The following is a 7457-nucleotide window of genomic DNA, read 5'->3' as shown; positions in this document are numbered from 1 at the left end:
CCTTGGCCTCCCAAAGTGATGGCATTACAGGCATGAGCCACGGCACCCGGCCCCTCTTTTGCTTTTAAGGGCTCCTGTGATTACATTGGGCCCACTCAGATAATCCAGGATAATCTCCCTATTTTAAGAGAGCTGCCTAGTAAACTTGGTTATGTCTTTCAAGTCCCACACCTGTAACCCCAGCACTTTGGGAGGCCAAGATGGGAGGACCACTTGAGGCCAGGAGTAGTGTCTAGCCTGGGCAGCATAGTGAGACTCCTTCTCTACAAAAAAATAAACATAAAAAATAGCCAGGTTTAGTGGTGCATACCTGTAGTCCCAACTATTCAAGAGGGTGAAGTGGGAGGATTGCTTGAGCCTGGGAGGTGAGGTGTAAGGATTGTTTGAGCCTGGGAGGTGAGGTGGGAGGATTGTTTGAGCCTGGGAGGTGAGGTAGGAGGATTGCTTGAGCCTGGGAGGTGAGGTGGGAGGATTGTTTGAGCCTGGGAGGTCGAGGCTGCAGTGAGCTGTGGCTACACCACTACACTCCAGCCTAGGCGACAGAGCGAGACCCTGTCTCAAAAAACAAAAAACAGGCCAGGTGCAGTGGCTCATGCCTGTAATCCCAGCACGTTGGGAGGCTAAAGCATGCAGATCACTTGTGCTCAGAAGTTTGAGACCAGCCTGGGCAACATGGTGAAACCCATCTCTACTAAAAATACAAAAATTAGCCGATCGTGGTGGTGCATGCCTGTAATCCCAGTTACTCGGGAGGCTGAGGCATCAGAATTGCTTGGATCCAGGAGGCAGAGGTTGCAGTGAGCCGAAATGGTGCCACTGCACTGCCCGCTGGGTGACAGAGTGAGACAATGTCTCAAACAAAACAAAATAACCAAACAATACAAACAAGGGAGTGACATTGGTGGCAGAGATTATGGGGTCAAAATTCTGCCTGCCCCAGCCTCCAACTGCTTGGGATGATTGGAAGGGCGAAAATGCCCCACCTCCATCCCGTCCCCCATGCTTGAGAAGCACTGGTATTAGACATTTAAATACATGATCCCTGCTCCTGCATAATGCACTGGGTGGTGGGACTGTTCCTCCCAGCAGCCCTCTAAGGGAGCTAGCATGGTCTCCATCTTCCAGATGTGCACACCAAGATCCCAGCCATCAAGGAACATAAGTGGCAGAGCCAATATGTGAACCTCTCTCTGTCTCAGCTTCACATAAAGGCTTGTCATCTCACCATGGGCCCAAGTCCAGGGCTCCTGAATCCTTTGGAAATTTAGTCCTTCTGGGAGGCATCCACCATGTACCAGCAATGTACATGTGATGCAGCTTCTCTGGCTCAATTCTGTCCTGGCATGTAGGTGTTAATGGGAGTCCCCAGCAGATGGCTTACATGTGTGTGTTTTCTGGTTGTGCTGTTTTTTTCCTCTTTCTTACCTGGAGGTGGCCAGGGCTGCATATCACAGCCACTCTTGGGTATCGTTGCTTCTGCTGGACATCTCAGCCGATTCTCAGGCACCCTCCAGTGGTGGAGACTTCATGGGGCTCTTTGAAAATTAACAAAGAAAGTCTTGCAGCTCTGTTTTTTTTTTTTTTTTTTCAGATGGCGTCTCCCTCTGTTGCCCAGGGTGGCGTGCAAAGGTACCATCTCCGCTCACTGCAACCTCTGCCTTCTGGGTTCAGGCAATTCTCTTGCCTCAGGCTCCCGAGTAGCTAGGATTACAGGTGCCTGCTACCACGCCGGGCTAATTTTTGTATTTTTAGTAGAGATGGGGTTTCACCATGTTGGCCAGGCTGGCCTTGAACTCCTGACCTCAGGTGATCCTTCTGCCTTGGCCTCCCAAAGTGCTGGAATTATGGGCATGAGCCACCGTGCTCGGCCCCCTTGCAGCAGTTGTCTCTCCACAGTGAGACACGGGACTACATTGTGAGTCCCTCCTTCCCCCCAAAGAAGATAAACACACTTTGCAGACTCCCCTGCAGACACATGACCTAGCTTCCACCGATCAGACGCACAAGACTTGGAAGCAAGTAAACGTGGGCAAGGTGAGCTAGCTGGGCGTGGAGGAGCATGATCTCCTGGCAAGCAGGTACGACGTAGTGCAGATGCCTGTTTCCACTGGGGTGGCTGTGGTGGAGCCTCTACCAAGAGGTGGGCTGTGGCGGTAGCTGTGTTGTAGTTAGGACAGTCCTGTGGTGAGATTGGGTGGGAGCTCCCTGGCTGTATTGTTCCTGGTAGTGGATCATCCAAGCCTGCTTCTCTGGTCTTCCCAGAGTCTGCTGTTTGTAACGAAGTAGAACTTGCTGTTTGTAACAAAGTGAATTCTGTTGCTTGCAACAAAGTAGAATCTGTCCTTTACCACTGAGTGGCTTCTGTGGCTTATAATTAAAAGCCCTGCCCGGTACACTCCCCTTGATAGAACTCACTGGAGTCCTGGACCTCCAGCCCACACTGTTACTGTTCACCTTGGAGCCATTCCTCCTCCTGCCTTGCCAACATGGGCCTGATATTGTTTAAGCAGCAACATGTGCAACTCTGTAGGGGAACTATGCTGAGTCTCAGGCTGCCATAACCATCCTAGTCCTTTTCCCAGGATACTACTTTCTTACCCACATAGTTGCTAGGGGTGACTGTGTGGTTCGTTCCTGGCCACAGATAAAGGGGGGGCTTCTCAGGACATTTTTCTTTCTGATAATAAGAAATCCTCTTTTCCTGTTTATTCTCTTCTTACCTTGAATGGAGTTGTATAAAGACGAAATGCTTGCAGCCATAGCAGCCATCTTGTGGCCATGAGGCAACAAAGGATTAACAACAAACAAACAAAAAACACCAAACAGTGAGGATGGCAAGAGGAAATACGGTTTGTTGGTTCTCAAAGACATTGTCAAGCCCTTGAACCAACATCAGCAGCGTCTACCTCCACACTGTGTTCTAGGAGAAAATGGAGCCCTTTGTGTTTAAGGAATGATTAACTGTATACATATCCTTTTAGTTAAGGCTCAGAGCTGTCCTAACTTATTCCAGTCCCCAGGCAGTGTGGCTCATGCCCACAGGGATGGTGTAGAGTTGGTGCTGGATAACCCTGTTTGCTTTTTCTTCAGGCTAGAGTGGCAGATTCCACAATGAACTTGGAATCGTGCCCTGCATGGGTGAGGCCTCCGTTTCCTCAGGAGTGAGTTTGCCCAGTCCACTTGCAGACAGATTTATGGCAAGCCAGTCCCTCCCCCTCCTGAGGAGCCCAATTGCCAGCCCTGGGCAGCCCACCCTCACCCTATGGCAGGCCTGTGGGATCTCATGGCCCCTCTGGATCTCCCTGTGGGTGAGGTGAGATCCCCACATTCTGCAGGTGAGGCCCTGGCAGGAGAAGTGATTTATCCAAGGTCCTACAGCAAGGGTGTAGGGGCTGGCTCCAGTTTTGTAGGATCCAAGCTTGGGGGTCCCACTCCAGGGGGAGTCTCTCTATTTGCCCCAGGGCCAGGGGCACAGGGGCTTCTGGGACAGTGGATGACCAGGTGGAGTGAGCGCTTCCGTGCAGCAAGCTGAAGAGGACTTGAGGAGGCCTGTGTTCTCCTGGGCCTGAGAAACAGGTTTCTGTTGCAACAGTGCTGTAACAGCCCTGGACCTCAGTGGCTTCCAAAATAACCATTTACTTTCTCTCTCCTGGTTCAGGAGTCAGCTGGCATGGTTTTGCTTCAAGTTGTGGGTGCAGATCATTTGGGGAGCAGCAGAGACCTGGGGATGCTCTTGCCTGGTGGGCAGCACAAGCACGAGAGGTGCACCACACAGGTGCGTTGAAAGCCCCTGCCCGTGCCAAGTCTGCTGAAGTTCCATTGGCCAAAGCCACTCACTTGGCCAAGCCTGTAGTATCAGGGTAAATGAGCGTGTTCTACCCCCTCTGTGGGGTGGCCCTGCAAGGCCACCTGTGTAATCCTATTACAGGTGTCTGAGTGAAAGGTCAGGATGAACAATCCAATCTAACAGGTCCCACATGCTCCACGGTGACCCCAAAGCCACAGTAACACCCTAACCCCACCTACACCATTGGGCAGGATCTCCTCAGGGCAGGGGGGCGGGGGTGCTTCCTCACGCAGGAGCTGCCTTCAGGTCTGGCTGGCCCCAGGGCCTCTGCAAATCCATTCTTGCTCAATTCCTAAGGGTTCAGGGTTTCCCATCTTGCCTCCCATCAGCTCTGGGAAGCCAAAGACTCCCTCTATTTCTCAGAGGAAGAACTTGAAGTTCAGGGAGCCAGGGTGTGGCTGGAGGTTGCAGAGCAGACCCCCTGCCTCTGCTCAACCCCCACTGCAATCCTGAGCCCAGCAGGGAGGTGCTGAGTGGTCAGGCTCGCCTCCTTGAGCACCTGCCCGGGAGGGACACACTCCCAGCCACTTGCCCCTTTCCTCCACGCCACCCCCGGATTTTTATTTGCCTTGCTCAGGGTTTTATTTGTTTCAATGGAGCCAACACTGAACAGTCAGATTTCACAAAGAATTCCAATTTAATTTATATTCCTTTTGAAATAGTGAAAGATTTGCCTACATGGGGCCCACTTAGCTGCAGAGCAGGTCTGCTGGAGCTGCATGGTGCCCCACCCCCCCTCAGATGGGTTAAGGACCCCTGCCCCAGTCCCCACCACTCCCTGCTGCCTCGCACCAAAACAACTTCACTCATTTTCTATATTGGTCTTTATGCTGCTGGCATATGAGCTGTGACCTCTGATTTAATCCAGTCCCCAGAGGCCCAGAGAGGGGAGACTCCTGTCTGGGGTCCGTGTCCAGTCAGGAGACCTTATTTCTCTTTCTCTCTTCCCAAGAACTTCATCTGGATCCCTCCTGCGGACTCCAACCGAGAGGCCCAGTCTCTGCTTCCTGCTCCCAGTGGCTCAGGCTAGGGGCTTTCTCTCCAGGCAAAGCTGTTTGTGTCCTGGCTTAATAAAGCTCCCTGGCATTGCTGCCCCAGGGGTACACTCACCCGAGGAAAAAGTCCAGACTGAGAGGAAGCTCTGGGAGACATGGGGGGCAGGGGGGTTCATATCCCTGAACTATACAGAGAAGCCCTGCAGATGTTTAATATTGGATCATTGGCTGGGCACAGTGGCTCATGCCTGTAATCCAAGCACATTGGGATGCCGAGGCGGGTGAATCACCTGAGGTCAGGAGTTCAAGACCATCCTGGCCAACATGGTGAAACACCGTCTCTACTAACAATACAAAAATTAGCTAGGTGTGGTGGTGGTGCACACCTGCAGTCCCAGCTACCCCGGAGGCCGAGGCAGGAGAATCACTTGAACTCAGAAGGCACAGGTTGCAGTGAGTCAAGATCATGCTACTGCAACCCAGCCTGGGTGACAGAGTGAGACTCTGTATCAAGAAAAAAATAAAAATAAAAATAAAATAAATGAAATAAAATGGTATCATAACAGCCAACACATATATTACACTTCCTGTGTACCAGCCACTATCTTATGAAGCCTTATTCCCTGTGGGATGAGGCTTCATATTAACCCACCTACTCCTCAAGTCAGCTCTGTAAGGGGGGAGATACCACTTTTATCCCTGTCTTACAGAGGAGAAAGCTGAAGCATAGAGAGGCTAAGCCACTTGCCCCAAGTTGCATAGCTTATAAGTGGTAGAGTAGGGATTTGAACCCAGGTCCTCTCGTTTCAGGGCCCACAGTTCCTAACCACTGAACTATCCTGGAGGACATGCCATCCTCATCATGTGGCTTCTCCTCATTGAGTAAGACAGCTGCTTGAGCTCCGGCCTAACACCTCACTCCAGTTTTCAGGGAAAAGGCAAGGGACAACACAGGACTCACCCATTCCTTTAAGGATCCTTGCTGAATCTTTCACAGGGAGCTCCTGCTTGCCTTTGATTGGCATTTAGTCACACAGCAACACCTCTGCCAAGAAAATGTATTTATTCCAGTGATTATGAGCTCAATGAAAAAATCAGCTCTACTGTTACAGGGGAGAATGGAGACAGAACTTTCAGCATCATTGCTGCATTTCACGGATGAAGAAACTAAGGCTCAGAGGGGTGCACGACCTGCCGGAGGTCACGCAGCCAGGAAGAAGTGGAGCCTGGATCTTCTGTCCCTGGGCTTTTAGGAGCCAGTGGGGCCCCAAAGGCACACACTGCTGATTTCCTGGGGGTGAGGAGGACTGGGCTTCGGTGCACAACCCCCTCCCCTGCCCCAGGAACACCCGGGGCCCAGACCCTGCCAGCCACAGCCCCCTGTGCCTTCCAGCCCTGGCAGCCTCTCTGGGCCCAGATCCGTCACACTGGCACCCATCCTGCCCCGGGCCTAGCCTGACTCCATCCAGTCTGCTCACACCAGCATCGACTGTGCTTGGGCAGGTTACTGAAGCAGCCTCAAGAGCGTTGAGGCTTCCAAATGGAAAGCCTTCCAAATGGAATCAACTGTCCTTATCATACTGAATCGTAATAGCGATCCTCTAGGGAGGGGATTATTATTGGCTCAGATAAATGAAGTGACATAGTTAATGTCAAGCTGGCAAGTGGCAGTGCCTCTTTGGGAAGGAGGTTCCAGGTTGGGAGGATTTGATTATTGGTAAGAATTTAATTTCTGTCTCCTTCATTGTATCTGTCCTATCATAGTCTGACCATGGGGCATAACCTCCTTCCTTGCCATTCTGGTCTTTGGCCTTCTCTCTTTCTCTATCCATCCCACCCCGGGTCTCAGACTAAAGACCCAGGAAAAGCCGTTGTGGAGTAGGGTGAGGTAGCAAGTCACCATGGTGCATTCCTCCATGGACTTTCCCTAATGAGTGTGGCCAGATTCTGGTACCAATGACTGTGGAGAAATCCAAACCCAACTCAGAGATAATTCTGGCCTCTAAACAGCCCGTCTTTCGGGGAGGTGTTATAGCAAAAGAGAGAAAGAGCTCAGAGACACAAAAACAGACAGACAGAGGAAAGGAGGGAAAAGCAGCAGGAGAAAGAGTAGAGAAGGAGGAGGGTAAGAAGATGGGAGAAGAGAGGATCTCAGGTTAGAGTTTGACAGGCCTGACATTGAATTTCAGTCCAGACACTGACCAGTAGGTGACCTAGTAGGGTAGGGAGATTCGAACAAGCAGAGTAGGGTAGGGAGATTCAGAAGGCAGAGAATTTGAGAGCCACAGTGAAGTGAGCAGGGGGAGAGTAACTGCTCTAGACCCTGCAACTGATTCCCTGAACCCTGGGTGGTTGTTGTGTGTGTAGGGAGCCCTCTCTGAGGGCTGCCCCGGATTCATGGGGAAGGCAGGGGCAGGAATGGCCTTAGACTAGGGAAAAAAAGAAGGGCCTGTGTCCTTTTTCTAGCCCAGGTGTCAGATACACTCATGAAGGCACGGAAAGCACCTGAGCTTCGCCTCCACCACCTTTGGGCAGTGGCCAGAGAGGAGCCTAGGGATGACCTTTGGCCTGGGCAGTGGGCAGAGAGGAGCCTGTGGTTGGCTTTTGGCTTAGGT

At 51.7% G+C, this 7457-nt stretch overlaps 1 long non-coding RNA gene across 1 annotated transcript; it reads left to right on the top strand.

Annotated features, from left to right (window-relative positions):
* The first annotated feature begins 1600 nt into the window (after positions 1-1600).
* LOC129480993 (uncharacterized) lies at positions 1601-6366 on the top strand. The gene is made up of 3 exons (XR_008657218.2): positions 1601-2078; positions 3659-3775; positions 5653-6366. It is a non-coding gene; the product is annotated as an uncharacterized lncRNA (long non-coding RNA).
* The last annotated feature ends 1091 nt before the right edge of the window (positions 6367-7457 follow it).

The sequence above is a fragment of the Symphalangus syndactylus genome, chromosome 4 (genome assembly GCF_028878055.3).
Source record: "Symphalangus syndactylus isolate Jambi chromosome 4, NHGRI_mSymSyn1-v2.1_pri, whole genome shotgun sequence".
Taxonomy (NCBI): Eukaryota; Metazoa; Chordata; class Mammalia; order Primates; family Hylobatidae; genus Symphalangus; species Symphalangus syndactylus.
This window is presented reverse-complemented; position numbering and strand designations above follow the sequence as displayed.